The following is a 22,309-nucleotide window of genomic DNA, read 5'->3' as shown; positions in this document are numbered from 1 at the left end:
GCATTTGGAGAGGAGGTTATGTCAAGAGCTCAAGTTTTTCGTTGGCATAAAATGTTTAGTGAAGGCAGAACGAGTGTTGAAGGCGAAGACCGCAGTGGACGACCATCAACCTCATGGACAGAAGTCAACTTGGCCAGAGTGCCTGAACACGTACGATCTGATCGAAGATTATCCATGAAAATGATTGCAGAAGAACTGAACATCAATCGAGAAACGGTTCGTCTAGTAATAACTGAAGATCTTGGTATGAGAAAGATTGTGCAAAAATAGTCCCCAAAAATCTCACCCTACAACAGCGAGAAACACGGAAAAATGTGGCAATTTTTAACCTCAAAACAAATTTCAGTACTACCACAGCCACCTTATTCACCAGATATCGCTCTGAGCACCTTTTTGTATTTCCAAGAGTGAAAACGGCGGTCAAGGGACACCATTTTCAGACAACCCAAGATGTACAAAAAGCTTGGAGGACATCACAGAAGATGAGTTCCAGAAATTTTACTATCAATGGCAGAAGCGCTGAAAAAAGGGTGTGCAAACAGAAGGGAACTACTTTGAAGGAGACAACACTAAACTTGACTAAAACGGTAAGCAACATTTTTTTTCCACATCAGTCTCATTACTTTATTGTCGCACCTGATACTTGCAGAAATGCGTGGTAAACACGGTGATGTCTTACGGTATATTTATTCACAACTGGTTGCGATCATTCGTCATCTTCATAGCAGAAAAATATAATGACAACGTCACATGCATGTATGACATGTGAAGCTGTCACAATATTTTTCCACTGTGAAGATGATCGATGATCGAAACTGGCTGTGAGTATATTGTAAGACAGCACACTGTTTGTCAAGCATTTACTCAAATATTTTAATTTTTAATGTCACTCTTAGATTATGGTGCATTCTCTAGAGTGTTAAGAACAGGCACGTTGTGATGAAGTGTTGCTGGTACCAGTGGACTGGGGTAAAGCCTGGCACACTCGGTCACCTCTGTGCCTCATACAATGACACAGCGATTATTTCGTCACAATAGATAACAATTTATTTTAATTTCTATTATAATGATTTTTATACAACTGAACTTAAATATATCCCAGAAAAGTAACCTAACGTTAGCCATTTCAGTACGTACTTTATATGTGAAGCAGGTAATATGATGCTATTCATTTTTTTTCAGTTGTACAGAGGTATGCATCCGAAAAATGTCGACTCCAAGTCGCCAGTTCCGCTCTGCACCGGCAACCAGATAGCTAGGACGTGTTTAACTCCTGACTTCATCGTGAACCAGGTCCTAAATAACAACGTTACATTTATAAAGTGATCATATCTCGGCACCGCCAAAGCTGGCTCGTTTCTAGCAGACCATCCCGATGGTGCTCACCCGTAACACGTACAGGTAATAAACCAGTCACGGTCCGTGAGAAACGTAATCCTGTAATTATCACTCTCTGAATTTGCCCACAACTTGTTCACCCTGACCAGGCTCATTCAGCTCCTGCGCAATACATAATTGTAGATCTACATCACGGACGTCACTACGCAGTAGCGTTATGAAACCCGTTTTGTGCTCACACATTATGGTATTTTTGGAAAACGAGCTCCACCAACAGCGCTCTGTTCGTTCATGGGACAGAGAGCAGCTATACGGCTGCGCCCGTGTTGATGCATCCAACGTGCCGCCCTTTTCGACTTCTTTAATTCAAATGGCTCTGAGCACTATGGGACTTAACAGCTATGGTCATCAGTCCCCTAGAACTTAGAACTACTTAAACCTAACTAACCTAAGGACAGCACACAACACCCAACCATCACGAGGCAGAGAAAATCCCTGACCCCGCCGGGAATCGAACCCGGGAACCCGGGCGTGGGAAGCGAGAACGCTACCGCACGACCACGAGATGCGGGCGACTTCTTTAATTCAGTCGCATTATCTGCACATAACATGTCTCCTTTCGGTTCGTAATCAAATGTCAAAAGTGTAATAAAGTAAAGCAACAATATCTTTCTTATAATTGAGATGTGCCTCTACTGCATTGTATTAAGGTCCCAACCCAATAGTGAGTTAAATATTAGACGTGTTCTGTTTTCGTTTTCAGTAATGAGTTAAGTATTAGAGGAGCTCCATTTTCGTTTTCTTCAAGTGTATGCCCTGCTATCGGCGCTACAATAGAATCTGAAAAATAATTTCGATACACACAGGGGCTGGGCAAAAATATGGAAACATGACAGACACAACAGATTACCAAGCCTAATATGGTGTGGAAAACCCATTGGCATTCAAAACTGTTTCCACTCCTCTCGGAATGGATAAATACAGATCCCGCGTGGTTTTCAGCGGAATCATACGTCACTGTTCCTGCAAGTGGCAAAGTCAGGTTACGATGGTGAAAGTTATAACTCACTCTTCTTCCCAGGTTCTAGCTAAAAATATTCGTTTAATATCCTCGTAGATTATGAGTCTGCGTTAAGTTCAGTGAACTGCATGGAGTGCGTACTTATCTTCTGGGTTTCGAGAACTTTTCTTCACAAATTAAATGTTAATTGTGGTGCATAATGTTAACTGCTTCACTGTAGAAATCCCACCAGTCAATGTGAAAAGCCGATGATTTTAAATAATTTATACCATCATATAGTTTGCATTTTGTGTGCACAGCGCAAAGAAACTTACTTTACAGATAATGTAATAGAACTAACCGAAAACATCTGCCTCTCTGCTGCAACACTACTGCCTCTCTAATGCCACAGTGGAGCTCTTGTATAGTTTCTCAATACGCAAGTTCTTTGAAAGTATTGATGAACAAAGTCACATTAATTAATTTGCATTTAAAATCGGTTGTTTCATAAGAAATATCAGTTATAGTTTTGTAGATAACAGATGATTGATAATTAAAAATGTGATTCTTTAAAGTTGTGTTTCAAATGTAGTATCAAAATTCTGCATCAGGAATGCTACTAACTATACTTGATACAAAATACACTCCTGGAAATGGAAAAAAGAACACATTGACACCGGTGTGTCAGACCCACCATACTTGCTCCGGACACTGCGAGAGGGCTGTACAAGCAATGATCACACGCACGGCACAGCGGACACACCAGGAACCGCGGTGTTGTCCGTCGAACGGCGCTAGCTGCGCAGCGTTTGTGCACCGCCGCCGTCAGTGTCAGCCAGTTTGCCGTGGCATACGGAGCTCCATCGCAGTCTTTAACACTGGTAGCATGCCGCGACAGCGTGGACGTGAACCGAATGTGCAGTTGACGGACTTTGAGCGAGGGCGTATAGTGGGCATGCGGGAGGCCGGGTGGACGTACCGCCGAATTGCTCAACACGTGGGGCGTGAGGTCTCCACAGTACATCGATGTTGTCGCCAGTGGTCGGCGGAAGGTGCACGTGCCCGTCGACCTGGGACCGGACCGCAGCGACGCCCGGATGCACGCCAAGACCGTAGGATCCTACGCAGTGACGTAGGGGACCGCACCGCCACTTCCCAGCAAATTAGGGACACTGTTGCTCCTGGGGTATCGGCGAGGACCATTCGCGACCGTCTCCATGAAGCTGGGCTACGATCCCGCACACCGTTAGGCCGTCTTCCGCTACCGCCCCAACATCGTGCAGCCCGCCTCCAGTGGTGTCGCGACAGGCGTGAATGGAGGGAAGAATGGAGACGTGTCGTCTTCAGCGATGAGAGTCGCTTCTGCCTTGGTGGCAATGGTGGTCGTATGCGTGTTTGGCGCCGTGCAGGTGAGCGCCACAATCAGGACTGCGTACGACCGAGGCACACAGGGCCAACACCCGGCATCATGGTGTGGGGAGCGATCTCCTACACTGGCCGTACACCACTGGTGATCGTCGAGGGGACACTGAATAGTGCACGGTACATCCAAACCGTCATCGAACCCATCGTTCTACCATTCCTAGACCGGCAAGGGAACTTGCTGTTCCAACAGGACAATGCACGTCCGCATGTATCCCGTGCCACCCAACGTGCTCTAGAAGGTGTAAGTCAACTACCCTGGCCAGCAAGATCTCCGGATCTGTCCCCCATTGAGCATGTTTGGGACTGGATGAAGCGTCGTCTCACGCGGTCTGCACGTCCAGCTCGAACGCTGGTCCAACTGAGGCGCCAGGTGGAAATGGCATGGCAAGCCGTTCCACAGGACTACATCCAGCATCTCTACGATCGTCTCCATGGGAGAATAGCTGCCTGCATTGCTGCGAAAGGTGGATATACACTGTACTAGTGCCGACATTGTGCATGCTCTGTTGCCTGTGTCTATGTGCCTGTGGTTCTGTCAGTGTGATCATGTGATGTATCTGACCCCAGGAATGTGTCAATAAAGTTTCCCCTTCCTGGGACAATGAATTCACGGTGTTCTTATTTCAATTTCCAGGAGTGTATGTGTCTCTTGTCACGGAAATGGGACCGCATAATATTGTGCAACGGTACGCCATTTATTTTTGCGTTAAATTGGGTGAAAACGCGACGACAACTTAACGGTAAGCTTTAGAAGGTTTTTGGAGAGGAGGTTATGTCAAGAGCTCAAGTTTTTCCTTGGCGTAAAATGTTTAGTGAAGGCAGAACGAATGTTGAAGATGAAGACAGCAGTGGACGACCATGCATGCTTGTGTGCTTCTTTGATTCCAAGGGAATTGTTCATAAAGAGTGGGTGCCTCCTGGACAAACAGTTAACCAATATTACTACTAAGAAATTTTAGAAAGACTTCATAAAAGAGTTCTTAGTGTCCGTACCAACACTGCTGATAATTGGATTCTGCATCACGATAATGCGCCATCCCATACTGCTCTGTCAGTACAGCAATTTTTAACCTCAAAACAATATTTTCAGTACGACCACAGCCACCTTATTCACCAGATAACGCTTCATACGACTTTTTTCTATTCCCAAGAGTCAAAACGGCCGTAAAGGGACACCATTTTCAAACAACACAAGATGTGCAAAATCTGTGACTATGGTCTTGAAGGATATTACATAAGATGATTTCCAGAAATGTTACCATCAATGGCAGAAGCGCTGGAAAAAGTGTGTGCAATCATAAGAGAACTACTTTGTAGGAGGCAACACTAAACTTGACTAAAAGGGTAAGCAATATTTTTTTTCACATCAGTCTCATTACTTTATTGTCGCACCTCGTAGGGGAGAGAGAGTCACTGGCATGATACTGGATTTGGGATGGACAGCATTAAAACAAAGGTGTTTTTCGTTGCGGCGGAATCTTGTCCCCAAAATTTCAATCACCCACTTTCTCCTCCGAATCCAAAAATATTTAGTTGAAGAAGGGAGAAACGGTCATGATACTAAAATAAAGGAAATCAGAGCTCGCACGGAAAGACGCAGGTACTTGCTTTCACCGCGCGCTGTTAGCGAGTGGAATAATAGAGAATTATTGTGAAGGTAGTTCGATGAACCCTCTGTCAGTGTGACTGCAGTGCATTCGTGTGAATGTAGATGAAGATGTAGATGGCTCTTGATACAGTCAAACACACGGAGTTACGCAGGTTAAAATCTGTTAGACCCTAACGTTGGTGAGACTTCATCAGTTTCAAAACAGAAAGTGAAAGTTCACACACGTGTGTTAAACCAAACATTGAAGTAACTTTAGCGGCTTGTACTTACAACCGAGGATATTGTTCTTGGGATAACATTTTATTACGGTATTGTAAATTTCTGGATTGGGCAAACAGGTCTTTGAGTCAGCTGCTGCACTGTATGTTTATCGACTCAAGTTGTAAGTAATGAGGTACATTAGCCGCCAGAATCGAGCATAATCTGTCAAATAAATCGCAATCAGTCTTCACTGCGCAAAGTCTCGGAATCTCTTTGAGAACTCAGTATGAAATGTTTCAGTTTCTGAAAAGTAGTCATGCCTGGTCCACGAATGACCGCCTTCGAGTTCCAGGAAATGATCCGTATCATGAACATGAAGCAGATTTTTCCATAGGATTAATTTCTCTTTCATAGTATCAATCTTGTCTGTCATATCTGTTATGAAATGATTGTTCCCTTCCATTAAGACACATATTAATGAATTAAAATAATTGGTAATGCCGATCATAACAGATTTTGTCTCTGCAATTTTTTTTTTTGTCATCAGTCTACTGACTGTTTATGTTTGATATTTTCAATAACATATTCATTTGATCATTCTGTGAACTTATAATGTTAACCTTAATATACTGAAGCAAACACTGATGAAGTTTGGAAAAGTTATTTTAATTTTCCAAATTTTTTTCAGGTGGCTGTTAACAGCATTGTTATACGAAGCGCGACAATAAAGTAATAAGACTGATTTTCTTTGCAAGATGTGGCAACCCTGCAGGCTTGTGTAGGTACAATATCTTTGACCTTGGTCTATAAGCTGCTTCTAATCCAAGCGGCACATCGATGCAACTGCTCAGACATGAGTTGTGCCGTAATAAGTTAACACATGTTTGTAACAGCATGATATTGCGCAACGGTATGCCATTTCCTTTTGCGTTAAATTGGGTGAAAACGCTACGACAACTTATGGTAAGCTTTTAGAAGGCATTTGGAGAGGAGGTTATGTCAAGAGCTCAAGTTTTTCGTTGGCATAAAATGTTACGTGAAGGCAGAACGAATGTTGAAGGCGAAGACCGCAGTGGACGACCATCAACCTCATGGACAGAAGTCAACTTGGCCAGAATGCCTGAACACGTACGATCTGATCGAAGATTATCCATGAAAATGATTGCAGAAGAACTGAACATCAATCGAGAAACGGTTCGTCTAATAATAACTGAAGATCTTGGTATGAGAAAGATTTGTGCAAAAATAGTCCCCAAAAATCTCACACTACAACAGCGAGAAACACGGAAAAATGTGGCAATTTTTAACCTCAAAACAAATTTCAGTACTACCACAGCCACCTTATTCACCAGACATCGCTCTGAGCGCCTTTTTGTATTTCCAAGAGTGAAAACGGCGGTCAAGGGACACCATTTTCAGACAACCCAAGATGTCCAAAAAGCTTGGAGGACATCACAGAAGATGAGTTCCAGAAATTTTACTATCAATGGCAGAAGCGCTGAAAAAAAGGTGTGCAAACAGAAGGGAACTACTTTGAAGGAGACAACACTAAACTTGACTAAAACGGTAAGCAACATTTTTTTTCACATCAGTCTCATTACTTTATTGTCGCACCTGATACTTGCAGAAATGCGTGGTAAACACGGTGATGTGTTACGGTATATTTATTCACAACTGGTTGCGATCATTCGTCATCTTCATAGCAGAAAAATATAGTGACAACGTCACATGCATGTATGACATGTGAAGCTGTCACAATATTTTTCCACTGTGAAGATGATCGATGATCGAAACCGGCTGTGAATAAATATATTGTAAGACAGCACACTGTTTGTCAAGCATTTACTCATATATTTTAATTTTTAATGTCACTCTTAGATTATGGTGCATTCTCGAGAGTGTTAAGAACAGGCACGTTGTGATGAAGTGGTGCTGGTAGCAGTGGACTGGGGTAAACCCTGGCACACTCGCTCACCTCTGTGCCTCATACAATGACACAGCGATTATTTCGTCACAATAGATAACAATTTATTTTAATTTCTATTATAATGATTTTTATACAACTGAACTTAAATATATCCCAGAAAAATAACCTAACGTTAGCCATTTCAGTACGTACTTTATATGTGAAGCAGGTAATATGATGCTATTCATTTTTTTCAGTTGTACAGAGGTATGCATCCGAAAAATATCGACTCCAAGTCGCCAGTTCCGTTCTGCACCGGCAACCAGATAGCTAGGACGTGTTTAACTCCTGAATTCATCGTGAACCAGGTCCTAAATAACAACGTTATATTTATAAAGTGATCATATCTCGGCACCGCCAAAGCTGGCTCGTTTCTAGCAGACCATCCTGATGGTGCTCACCCGTAACACGTACAGGTAATAAACCAGTCACGGTCCGTGAGAAACGTATTCTTGTAATTATCACTCTCTGAATTTGCTCACAACTTGTTCACCCTGACCAGGCTCATTCGGCTCCTGCGCAATACATAATTGTAGATCTACATCACGGACGTCACTACGCTGTAGCGTTATGAAACCCGTTTTGTGCTCACACATTATGGAATTTTTGGAAAACGAACTCCACCAGCAGCGCTCTGTTCGTTCATGGGACAGAGAGCAGCTATACGGCGGCGCCCGTGTTGATGCATCCAACGTGCCGCCCTTTTCGACTTCTTTAATTCAGTCGCATTATCTGCACATAACATGTCTCCTTTCGGTTCGTAATCAAATGTCAAAAGTGTAATAAAGTAAAGCGACAATATCTTTCTTATAATTGAGATGTGCCTCTACTGCATTGTATTAAGGTCCCAACCCAATAGTGAGTTAAATATTAGACGTGTTCTGTTTTCGTTTTCAGTAATGAGTTAAGTATTAGAGGAGCTCCATTTTCGTTTTCTTCAAGTGTATGCCCTGCTATCGGCACTACAATAGAATCTGAAAAATAATTTCGATACACACAGGGGCTGGGGAAAAATATGGAAACATGACACACACAATAGATTACCAAGCCTAATATGGTGTGGAAAACCCATTGGCATTCAAAACAGTTTCCACTCCTCTCGGAATGGATAAATACAGATCCCGCGTGGTTTTCAGAGGAATCATACGTCGCTGTTCCTGCAAGTGGCAAAGTCAGGTTACGATGGTGGAAGTTGTAACACACTCTTCTTCCAAGGTTCTAGCTAAAAATATTCGTTTAATATCCTCGTAGATTATGAGTCTGCGTTAAGTTCAGTGAACTGCATGGAGTGCGTACTTATCTTCTGGGTTTCGAGAACTTTTCTTCACAAATTAAATGTTAATTGTGGTGCATAATGTTAACTGCTTCACTGTAGAAATCCCAACAGTCAATGTGAAAAGCCGACGATTTTAAATAATTTATACCATCATATAGTTTGCATTTTGTGTGCACAGCGCAAAGAAACTTACTTTACAGATAATGTAATAGAACTAACCGAAAACATCTCCCTCTCTGCTGCAACACTACTGCCTCTCTAATGCCACAGTGGAGCTCTTGTATAGTTTCTCAATACGCAAGTTCTTTGAAAGTATTGTTGAACAAAGTCACATTAATTGATTTGAATTTGAAATCGGTTGTTTCATAAGAAACAACAGTTATAGTTTTGTAGATAACAGATGATTGATAATTAAAAATGTGATTTTTAAAACTGTGTTTCAAATGTAGTACCAAAATTCTGCATCAGGAATGCTACTAACTATACTTGATACAAAATAATTAATGTCTCGTTAGCTACAACAGGAATTTTGATGTTAACATATTTTGGGGTACCTTACATAATGCGGAAATAGATTTTGACTTTGAAATTTTATATAATAATCTATTTGGATCGAAATAGTGGTTTGTTTATGACGGAAAGTTCTAGAACTCGCAATTACAGAATTAACTGGAGGGAATCTTATTTGAGTTTTTTTTTTTTTTTTTTTTTTTTTAGGAACATAATGTCTTGAGTGAAATGATAATGAAATCAAGACCCTACGCTGTCGACAGGCGTTGTTATACATCAACGGGGACAGGTGAAAATGTGTGCCCCGACCGGGACTCGAACCTGGGATCGCCTGCTTAGGTGGCAGACGCTCTATCCATCTGAGCCACCGAGGATAGTGCAACTGCAGGGACTTATCCCTTACACGCTCCCCGTGAGACCCACATTCCCAACTTAATGTCCACACACTATATTCGTAGTGCCCCTGCCCATTACACTCATTACACGCTGAAGACAATCTTACAGAGTCCCGTAAGCGTTCGGGCAAGACGTGTGCATTCGCACAGAAGAAGAAGGTCAATGGCGGGTTAGGTTAACTGTATGAAGATGGCAACTGTTCTTTCGGACATGTCCGAAAGAACAGATATCTTCTTCATATAATCTCTTGAGAGTGAAGGTAACTTTTAGTGCATCAGATAGCCAACACAAAATTTCGCATTTTATGAAGGAATTGAATTTCGAGAATTAATTTCCATTTAATGACTCAACTGATTTTAACACTAACATTTCTGCATGATTAGTGTCTGATTGTTACACGAATGAAATAATTAGTTTTTCTGTAAATTTCTTAAAACTGATGATTACAATAAGATACATTTGCACTAATTACAGACTCCTGTTAACTGTATTTAAATGAGCTGTAGTTGACTAAATAGGAGTGTTACATTACTTGATACAATTCAGAGCACCAAAAGTTTGCTATGAAACGTGTATCGTACAATACGTAACAGCGTGGTACCCAATGTTTCATATAAGGAGTCCCACAGCATGTCCTATCACACGAGGATAACGATCACACACCCATCTCTCCAAATTAAACCACAAGAGATTCAGTAATATTAAGACCTGGAGACGGGGAGATACAACTCATCTTCGTGCTCATAAAAGAAGCCATCACGATGCGAGCTCTGTGAACACCAGTCCTGTCGTCTTGGCACACAGACTTAATAAAGGCAAGGCCTCCGGTCCAGACTGTATACCAGCCAGGTTCCTCTCAGAATATGCTGATAAAATAGCTCCATATTTAGCAATTACATACAACCTCTCGCTCACAGAAAGATACGTACCTAAAGACTGGAAAATTGCTCAAGTCACACCAATACCCAAAAAGGGAAGTAGGAGTAATCCGATGAATTACAGGCCTACATCACTAACGTCGATTTGCAGTAGGGTTTTGGAACATATACTGTATTCGAACATTATGAAGTACCTCGAAGAAAACGATTTATTGACATATAGCACGTTTTCAGAAAAATATCGTTCTTGTGAAACACAACTAGCTCTTTATACTCATGATGTAATAAGTGCTATCGACAGGGGATATCAAATTGATTCGATATTTTTAGATTTCCAGAAGGCTGTCGACACCGTTCCTCACAAGCGTCTTCTAACCAAACTGCGTGCCTGCGGAATATCGCCTCAGTTGTGCGACTGGATTGGTGATTTTCTGTCAGAAAGGTCACAGTCCGTAGTAATAGACGGAAAGTCACCGAGTAAAACAGAAGTAATATCCGGCGTTCCCAAAGGGTCCGCAGCTCGTGGTCGTGTGGTAGCGTTCTCGCTTCCCACGCCCGCGTTCCCGGGTTCGATTCCCGGCGGGGTCGGGGATTTTCTCTGCCTCGTGATGACTGGGTGTTGTGTGATGTCCTTAGGTTAGTTAGGTTTAAGTAGTTCTAAGTTCTAGGGGACTGATGACCATAGATGTAAAGTCCACTAGTGCTCAGAGCCATTTGAACCATTTTTTTGTTCCCCAAGGGAGTGATATAGGCCCTCTATATTGACGACGCAGGAGACAATCTGAGTAGCCGTCTTAGATTGTTTGCAGATGATGCTGTTGTTTACCATCTTGCAAAGTCATCAGGTGATCAAAACGGCTTGCAAAATGATGTAAGTGAGATATGTGTATGGCGAGAAAAGTGTAAATGGACCCTGAATAAGGAAAAGTGTGAAGTTATTCACATGAGTACTAAAAGAAATCAGGTAAATTTCGATTACACGATAAGTCACACAAATCTGAAGGCTGTAAATTCAACTAAATACTTAAGGATTACAGTTACAAATAACTTAAATTGGAAGGATCCCATAGATAATATTGTGGGTAGAGCAAACCAAAGACTGCGGTTCATTGGCAGAACACTTAGAAGGTGCAACAGGTCTACTAAAGAGACTGCTTACACCACGCTTGTCCGCTCTATTCTGGAGTATTGCTGTGCGGTGTGGCATCCACATCAGGTGGAACTGACGGATGACATCGAAAAAGTACAAAGAAGGCAGCTCGTTTTATATTATCGCGAAATAGGGAAGATAATGTCAGAGACATGATACAGGAATTGGAGTGGTAATCATTAAAACAAGGGTGTTTTTCGTTGCGACGGGATCTTCTCATGAAATTTCAATCACCAGTTTTCTCCTCTGATTGTGAAAACAGTCTGTTGGCACCCACCTACATAGTGAGAAATGATCCTCACGATAAAATAAGAGGAATCAGGTCTCGCACAGAAAAATTTAAGTGCTCGTTTTTCCCGCGCGCCGTTCAGGAGTGGAACGGTAGAGAGACACTTGAAGGTGGTTCATCGAACTCTCTGCAGGCACTTTATTGTGAATAACAGAGTATTCAAGTAGATGTAGATGTAGCATCATCGTTGGGGAACAGACATTGTACCACGGAATGGAAGAGATTACTCTAAATGGTCACATAATCCTCGGCAGTCATACGACCTTGGAGAATGACCAAGGGACCAAGGAATACCACGATATGGCTGCCCTTGCCATGTTTTACTCATGGGACGTAAAGTGAGCCGAAAGTTGGAAACAGTGTGAAACTAGACTCATCCGACCAAATGACATTTTTCCGTAGTCCACGTTTTGTGGCTTCGCACAACGGTTGCATCACTGAATGGTTTTGGAATTACAGCTCGCCCTTTTGTTCCTGCTTATGGAGCTCCATTCGTGTTGTTTTGGTGCTGACAGGGTTCACGAGTGCGACATGCAGTTCTGCAGTGACTTTTACAGCTGTCGTCCTCTTATTTTTCGTCACATTCCTCTTGGTTAACCATCCGTCACAATCCCTCAACACATACTTTCGTCCGCCTTCGGACTTAGCGCGTGGTGTTTTGCAACTTCCCTGTATGCGGTGTAAATGCTCGATACGGCGCCTCTTGAGACTCCAAACATTTCGATTACCTTGTTTACTGAAGTACCACCCACACGAGTACGAACAATATCCACACATTCTAACTCACTTAGGTCCGACATAATGTACTCATGACTACACAGGACTCTATTCAGATCACGGCTGACACATGAAACGTTTTGAGGACACTGCACAGGTGCCATTCGAGGTCAAATACAACAGAGCAACCTGAAGGCCTGGCTAGCATCTGCATTAATGATCAAACATGCATCTCTCGAGGTGTTTTCATGTTTGTAATACCCCGTGTGAACACGTGTTGCGATAGTTGTGTCAAGAACGGGCGCCGCTACATTGTTTATATACAGATGGGCATTACCGTCGCCTGATCGAACCACCTACCCTGTGCCCTTCAATTTTTCACCTTTCGTAGCAGGCTTTTGACACTGTACCACACAAGCGGCTTGTACTGAAATTGTGTGCTTATGGAATATCGTTGTCAGTTATGTGACTGGATTTGTGATTTCCTGTCAGAGAGCTCAAAGTTCGTAGTAATTGACGGAAAGTCATCGAGTAAAACAGAAGTGATTTCTAGCGTTCCCGAAGGTAGTGTTATAGGCCCTTTGCTGTTCCTTATCTATATAAACGATTTGGGAGACGATCTGAGCAGCCGTCTTCGGTTGTTTGCAGATGACACTGTCGTTTATCGACTAATAAAGTCATCAGAAAATCAAAAGAAACTGCAAAACGATTTAGGAGAAATATCGGAATAGTGTGAAAAGTGGCAGTTGACCTTAAATAACGAAAAGTGTGAGGTCATCCAAATGAGTGCTAAAATGAACTCTTTAAACTTCGGTTACACGATATATCAGTCTAATCTAAAAGCCGTAAATTCAACTAAATACCTAGGTATCACAATTACGAAGAACTTAAATTGGAAGGAACAGATAGAAAATGTTGTGGGGAAAGCTAACCAAAGACTGGGTTTTATTGGCAGGACACTGAGAAAATGTAACAGACCTACTAAGGAGACTGCCTACACTAAGCTTGTCCGTCCTCTTTTAGAATACTGCTGCTCGGTGTGGGATCCTTCAAAAATGGTTCAAATGGCTCTGAGCACTATGGGACTCAACTGCTGTGGTCATCAGTCCCCTAGAACTTAGAACTACTTAAACCTAACTAACCTAAGGACATCACACACATCCATGCCCGAGGCAGGATTCGAACCTGCGACCGTAGCAGTCGCACGGCTCCGGACTGCCCGCCTAGAAGTGGGATCCTTACCAGGTAGAACTGACGGAGTACATCGAAAAAGTTCAAAGAAAGGCAGCACGTTTTGTATTATCGCGAAATATGGGAGAGAGTGTCACAGAAATGATACAGGATTTGGGCTGGACATCATTAAAAGAAAGGCGTTTTACGTTGCGATTGAATCTTCCAATCACCAACTTTCTCCTCCGAACGTGAAAATATTTTGTTGGCACCGACTTACATAGGGAGGAACGATCACCAAGATAAAATAAGGGAAATCAGAGCTCGTACAGAAAGATATATGTGTTCATTCTTTTCACGCGCCATGCGAGATTGGAATAATAGAGAATTGTGAAAGTGGTTTTATGAACACTGTGCCAGGCACTAAAAAGAGATTTGCAGAGTGTCCATGTAGATGTAGATGTGCATAAGAAACACATTTTATGCTCGGGCAGGTTTTGAGGGGTTCAGCCAACAAGAACCTTGAGACACCAAGCTCGCTCTGAGATGCAGAGCAGCGTACACGACTGTGCCCAGGTTCATGCCACTAACAAGCCGTCCAGTTCGGCTGCTTTAATTAAGTCGCATTATCTGCCTGTAAGATGTCTCCTTTGGGTTTGTAATTAAATATGATAATTATAATAAAGTAAAGAAAAAAATGTACGATATAAGCGGCTGGTCTGAAAGTTGCGCGCGTCTTTGTCAGTATGCCTTACAAGTTTAAGAAATGTGCACTGTGAATGTAGTTGTGAGGTGAAAGCAACGTTGACAGTCGACATTACACGATGCTACGCCAGCACCTGTTCTGGTCTACAAGTTCCAAACATCTGATGTCTGTGTGAATACCGCAGCAAGTCCATAATACCTTGATGAAGACGGCAAGAGAGCCCCGAACAGGATTTTCAGACAAATTTAGGAGCTTGCCTTCACAAACGGAAACGCCGATTTCGCAGAGATATACGTAATTCGAAAATTGCTTTAATCAGGCACATTAAAGAATTATTTGTTGCACGAAAGTTCTGCAGAACTCAACGATCTGTGACATTTCCTTCGTAATTGCTAACAATCGAGTAATTTGCATATAAATCTCCAAGTTTTCTCTCGCTTCAATTACTTTTGTTACCAGCAGAACCATTACCTTTCCCGTCCATTATTCTAGATGATCGTATGCTGAATTATGCCACCACTAATGAAAATGGAAACGTATGGAGTAGTCATAAAGCTGCCAAGAGAATAACGTAAATGTATGTGCGATTTGCAAAATTTAGGGCTTTTTTCTTTTAATCATGAGACACTAGTGTTAAGTGAAATGGAAGAACGCGCAGAACATATTTTGTGCAGCCCAAACTACTACTATTACCACTAATACAAACAGGAAGGTGATGTAAAAGCTTAGGATGTTATTGATGTCTATGTAAAGGGTGGCACAGTTACTAAAAAACTTTCTGTGGGTGCGTGTATAAGCCACAATGTCCAAACTTCCCGCAGTCCCCAAGGTTCTTGTTACACAATAATTTTCCGTCACCCTATAAAGCAAAAACAAATTCTCTCTATCCCTTACCCCCCCCCCCCCCCTCCTGCCCGCTCTCCCCTCACTCTATGCCCCCTCCACACACACATACACACACACACACGCACACACACACGCGGGCGCGCGCGCACGGGCATATGCTGACAAGAGCATTATAAAATCAAAATTCGTTGCTTCGCGAGCGTTATACAAAATAACATGTTATATAATAATAATAATAATAATAATAAAAAGACTGACAAAAATTTGTAGATTGTAGACCAAAATGAGGATTGGCGCTTCACCTTAAATAATAAGAAAAAAGAACACACAAGCTGATTTGAATGGTAGTAACTTCCCCCCTCCATTTTAACTGTTAGAGCGGATCTCAAACGGAATGCGAGTTAGTTTAGACTTGTACCACTGATGTCTTGTTGACAGAAACCAAGAAGGCAGCAGATAAAGTGCAGGCATCTGAAGTGGAAATGCTGACTTCAGTACCCAAAAACCTTTGTAGGCAGATGAGTAGGACGATATACGGATATCCTATCCAAGTGTACATCAACACCTAAAACTCAATTCTCTCCACACAACGCGAGCCTATTCAGCTGGCCTTCTCCTTGTGCACGGCAACAGAAAAGAAAGTATACGTAAACGGTCAGCCGTCAAGTTTCGTAGTTCTCACTAAGGAGTTTTGGGACCAAACAAGCACAGATCCCATGGTAACCTCATTTTTCACTTACGATTCCATACAAAACACTCAGAGAAATCTGCAAAAAGTGGTCAGATAGTTGAGATAACGTGTAACGCTGGCTTTCACAAATGTTTCCGACAGTTTTCTGTACCAGTTAGTTGCTGATACATTAATACTTTCACTCGTAAACAACCGACACTGTTCATGAACAGTACCTGCACCTAGTAAGGTCGATCCGGATACAGTACAATTTCCGCGATGACTTTTAACAATTTAGAGACTTTCTTGGCAGTAAACACCGTGCCTCCACAGTCTTGAGGTAAGACTTCATAAATTAAGAGTTTATATTGGTGGTCAGTGGGTGGTTAAGCGACAAAATAAGACTAAAATGCTAAATTTAAAAAAATGCTGTACTTCATAAAAATACTAGGATAAGTAGCATACATGCTACATCTGTACTAAAATACGTTTTTTTTTCATTCTATTTATAAAATCGTTTCAGTGGTCTTGAAAGTAGAATATAAGACGAACATCAAGAAAAGCAAACAAGGGTAGTGAAATTTAGTCGAATTAATTCGGGCGATGCTGAGGAAATTAGATTAGGAGATGAGACAGTTTAAGTAGCAATTAAGTAACTGACGGTGACCGAAATACAGAGGTCTTAAAAAGTATACTAGCAATGACAAGAAATGTGTTTCTGAAAGAGAGAAAATTGTTAACATCGAATGTAAATTTAAGTGTTGAAAGCCTGAAAATATTTACCGGGAATGTAGCCTACAACGGATGTGAAACATAAATGATAAAGCAGTTCACACAAGAAGAGAACAGAAGCATTTGAAACACGGTGGTTCAGGAGAATGCAGAAGATTACGTGGGTATATCACGTAACTAATGAGAAGGTACTGAACAGAACTGGGAAGAAGAGAAATTTTCCTTTTCGTAATTACACTTTCTGTTAAATACATGTATATCAGGATCGTTTTATCGGCCTATGTGAGAAAGGATGGTATTTTCCATTTTAAATAGACTGTCTGCGTCGTGTGAGAATAATATCCTTTCACTGCCCTAAACCAATAACACATTTTTTTATAAAATTTGCTTGACCACAGACATTCTTTAACATTTCTGCTGCGTAACGTCTTGTTAAATACTGACCACTAGCTGACAAGAAACTGTAACAATTATTATTCGTCTAAGTGCCTGTGTTAATTTGCCTGTCAAACACTTCTTTAATCTAAAAGTTCGCGTAGAGATATCGAGTATTTAAATGACCATCAAGATCATATTTGAAGTAATGCAATCAAACAAAAGTATTTCGGTCACTGTTCATAGTTCGTAACTTTCGAGAAAATTTTTCAGTGATGTAACTCTTTCTTAACTTAACCAGAGCACTCTCCACAATGAGAAACACAATTACTACGTTGATTACTAGATATAACTGACACAGGTTTGCCGGCCGCTGTCGTCGAGCGATTCTAGGCGCTTCAGTATGGAAACGCGCTGCTGCTACGGTCGCAGGTTCGAATCCTGCCTGGGGCATGGATGTGTGTGATGTCCTTAGGTTAGTTAGGTTTCAGTAGTTCTAAGTCTAGGGGACTGATGACCTCAGATGTTGAGTCGCAAAGTGCTTAGAGCCATTTGAACCATTTGACACACGTTTAGTTAACATTCAGTTTATTTTAAGAATATTATTAACATACAATGCCCGTGCAAGTTGAAGGCCTTATGTAAAACTGATGCATTTTTATGCATTGATTTCAAACATCATTTTTTAACTAAGTGCAGAGATGGTGCTGACCATGTTGGAATGCACCTTGTTGACCGACGAGGAGAACGGATTGCACTTCGGCGGGTTTCAATGGCTACGCTAGCTTTGAATGGCTGCGGCAGGTAAACGATAAGCATTGTGGCTTACTCGGTATCGAAGACTATGACCTATGTCACTATTCACTGTAGCCGTAGTTCAGTTCCCCCCACTGCTTACGACGCTACATGAAAACTGGAATTAGTGCTCGTACTACCCCATCGTTAGTGAAATGCCTGTGGAGCTTCCGAGTATATCCACTAGATTATTTACATGTACAGGGTGTCCCAGAACTTCGAGGGGTTGTAGAGGGTGACTTGAGAAACAAATGGATAGAAACATGTCCAGAAAAGTCAGGCAAAGACCCTACAGAGCGTCGAAGTTACAAGCGCCGGTGATTGCCACTAGACCACCCCTTCGGCAGCAAACGTGATTCCGCACGCTGACGGACCGTCAACTGAATGTCTCGCAATGTCATTTGTTACTCACTGATCGCGACAGATTGCCACGATCGCCAGCAGAGAAGATGAAACTAGCTGCTGCGTATACAAGTCTTGTCTCCTATGTATCTGATGCTTTGTTGCCTTGATGGATGACCGTTTTGGGGACAGTTTGCCATTTTCAGTTTATTTTTCTCCTGTACACCGAGAAATAATGGAGATTTTAGAGCGTTCTAGGAGAATATATACGCTGAGGATGGAAAACTGTGACCGAAACGGTAATTCACTTGTAGCGTCGCGGGTTGATCCACGACCGCCGTTTTTGCAGTAAGTTTTGTTACGTTATGACAAACTGTATTGGAGGCCTGCAGTATACTAGCATCCAGTGGCGGCCGACTTGTGGCCTGCCGATTGCGTCATCAGCCACCTGCCCTTTTGGCCGAGCGTGAGAATGCTTTTGTGTACCACGTATAGAGTACACTTATTCAGCTCACCTAAGAAACTAAATAACTATGTTAAATATTATCTGCTCCATTCCAAAAGTGGTACAGGACCTTCTGTTATTCAGACGAACAGTATGTCAAAATTTGATACTGCTGCCTATAATAGTTTCGGAGATATGAAAAACCCATTAAAAAAGTACTTGGTCGAAACACAAGACAGTAAATGCAGAAAGGAACCACAACAGTTCTTATTTCTTTTGTTGTTTCAAAACAGTAATAGCACTCTCAGTGTACCGGTGTATCTTACAACGATTTTCAATTCTAAACTTTCGATAATTTTTCTTTCGTAATGAAAATAACGGTTTAAAAGTTAATATTTATATTTTGTGTTAGGGCGAGAGTAAATGAGAGTGAATGTGAGTGAGTATGGGAGACTTATGTCAAATTTCAAATTCATTTAGTAATACACCTTACGTAACTAGCAAGTGTTACCCCACCAGGGTGTCATGAAAATTGTGAATTCCCATATCTGGCGGATGATGTATGTCTGTCAGTGTTTGCTTATGTAATAAAGCAGCCAGAAAGTCGGTAACGATATAATGTGTTTTCTAAAGTTACCTCAAGATTAATTTTCGTTTAGTTTCAGTTAATGAATACTGTAGTAATAATTTGCTTATCAAAGTGACGCCAATGAATCTGATGTAGTGATTGGCTCAGAAGAGTTTTGGCACGAGTAAGATCTAGAAGGTGTGATCAGATTAGCTGGCCATTTCGAACAGCCAATTGGAAGTATGGTTTCCGCGTACTGCAAGGTACTTAGGTCACCTCAGTAGCTGGAGGGAGACAGTCGTGGACTAGCTTTTGAGACGCGAAGGTCTATCCGTAAAATGTGTAAGATGAAGAAATGTTCGGTCCTTCGGATTCAGATGGATTTGAAGTGGTAGCTTTTGTTGCTACGAACATTTTGTAAAAGTTTGAGAGTCGTGGGATATTTTGTTCGGGAGATATACACACATGTGACTTGTTGGACTTAGAAAATTCCGTGTGGCGATGTTCTGTGTTATACTACAGAATATATTTGGCGAGTAAACTTTCTAAAAGAAATCCACTGAATGACTTAGGTAAGAAGTAAACGTTATGTGTAGAGAGTGACAGCATATTCGCGGGATTATTTTCGGAATGGACTTAGGAGAATTCTGGCTGCTTCACATGTGACATAAACTGGGCACTTATAATAGCAGTTTCGCTTATTAAATGTGGGCTGATGACACACATTTAAGTAAAGAAAATAAAACCTCCTTTTACCAGATTTCCGAACTTTCAATGAAGATCAGGACTCCGTTTTTCCACCCGAAAACTGATTATGAATATTTAAGGAGCAATCATAAAGAGGTTTACGCGGCCTCAGTAATTGTAGATATTAGGTGTTGTTTTCATCTACGCTGGTTTTTCATCACCCTAAGTATCTACGTTGCAGAGTGATGGGACACTGAGCAGACGTCGATCTGAGGTAAGTGAATATCAATTTGCAGCTTGCTTCAGTGACAGTGGACTAATTTTGACGCACACCGAGGCAACAAAGAATTGCATTCAGAGGAGACAAGGCCTTTCTACAGAGCAGCTAGCTCCATTTTCTCCACGGAGACCATGGCAATCAGTCGCTATCACTGAACAACAAGTAACATTCGGAGACGTTCCATGTACGACCGTCAGCATACAAAGTCACGGTTGCTGTCGAAGCGGTTGCTTAGTGGAAGGGGTCGGTGCTTATGACTTCGACGCTCTGCGGCTTCGTCGGATAACGTTTCCTCAAGACGTCTTCTGCAACCCCTCCAAGTTTGTCGCAACTTCTCTGGCAGATCCTGTATGTTAAACACTAACGGCCCATAACACTCCTTTGCGGTGCTCTCTAAGTTTATTTTACGTGTGATGATTTCGTTCATTAAAGCATATCATTTTGAGGACTATGACGTATGGTATCAAATTGGACGTTAAACCTCGACTTGAAATTGCCATGGTTAAAGATTCCCTCTTTACAAATGAATGAAACACAAAAAATGTAATATTATTACGCATTCTATATCTACATACATACTCTCCAAGTCACTGTACAATGCAGTGTGGGCGGGAACCACGTATCTACTAATCACTTCCTTCCCGAATAGAGCGAGGGAAAAACAACGATTGTCTTAAGCCTCCGCGTGAACCCTAATTTCTCTCACCTAATCTGGCGATCGTGGCAATCAGTCTCGATCAATGAATGTAATTTAAAGACAGCAGAATCCTTTAGCAACCGGCCTCAAATGCCGATTCACTAAATTTAATCGATAGTGCCTCGTTGGAAAGAACGTCGTCTACCATCCAGGGATTTTTATTTGAGATCACGAAGCACCTCCGTAATAGCTGCGTTATGATCGAACCTACCGCTAACACATCTAGCAGCACACCTCCGAACTGCTTCGTCTTCCTTTAATTGCTATATAGTGGAGATCACAAACACTCGACCATTACACAAGAATAGGTCGCACTAGCGTTATGTACGCCATCTCTTTTAATAGGTGACTTATGCTTTCCCGAAATTCTGTCAATAAAACGGAGTAGAGCTTTCGGCTTCTCTACTACCAACTAGACATGCTCATTCCAACGTTACACCTAGATATTTAATCAATGTGACTGTGTCAAGAAGCACACCACTGACGCTGTATTCGAACGTTAGAGGATTGTTTTTCCTACTCATCTGCAGTAACTTTCATTTTTCTGCATTCAGAGCAAGCTGCAATTCATCACACCAACTAGAAATTCTGTCTAAGTCATTTTGTGTTCACTTACAGTCACTACAACGACTATCCTCAGGAATAATTCATCACTGACTTCGTATGTAACCCGACGGAAATCTACCATTGATTATGGAGACCTAGTAATGTATCACAGAGCATAATAACGGGCCAACGAAACAGCCGTTGCTTTGAAACTCTCGAATCAAAATTACCTTCAGTAATCTGAAAATAATTTACTAAGTAACTGCTCAGCGCAGAAGTGGCTCCAATTTGAATAAACGATCGAATAAAAATAGGATAACAGTTCTGTAACTATCTTTGCATAAGGCATCATTGGAAGCCTCGTGACTATTTAAGACTTCCAACAACAATTTAATAATTTTTAAGTACTCGAAACCATCTCTTTGCGTGGTCGAGTATTAGATGTAGGTGAGAATCTGGTTGGCTCAGTAAACTTCGCAAAGTCCAAGGCCGTCGCAGTAATAACAATAAGAACCGCATCACAGACTTTGAGTACTGAGTGGGGATAACAAGCAAGTTGTCCACTGCTAAGCGCCTTGGTACCTTTATTCCAAGACGGAAAAAAAGCTGACTGGCGCCACATGATGCCACGTAGCACCTGGCAGTGTGTTTCTAACCTAGCTCGCAACGCCTTTGCGGCGATTTTCGCTGATGAT

This window comes from Schistocerca americana, chromosome 2, assembly GCF_021461395.2.
Source record: "Schistocerca americana isolate TAMUIC-IGC-003095 chromosome 2, iqSchAmer2.1, whole genome shotgun sequence".
Taxonomy (NCBI): Eukaryota; Metazoa; Arthropoda; class Insecta; order Orthoptera; family Acrididae; genus Schistocerca; species Schistocerca americana.
The sequence above is the reverse complement of the archived record's forward strand: the minus strand, read 5'-3'. Positions refer to the sequence as shown.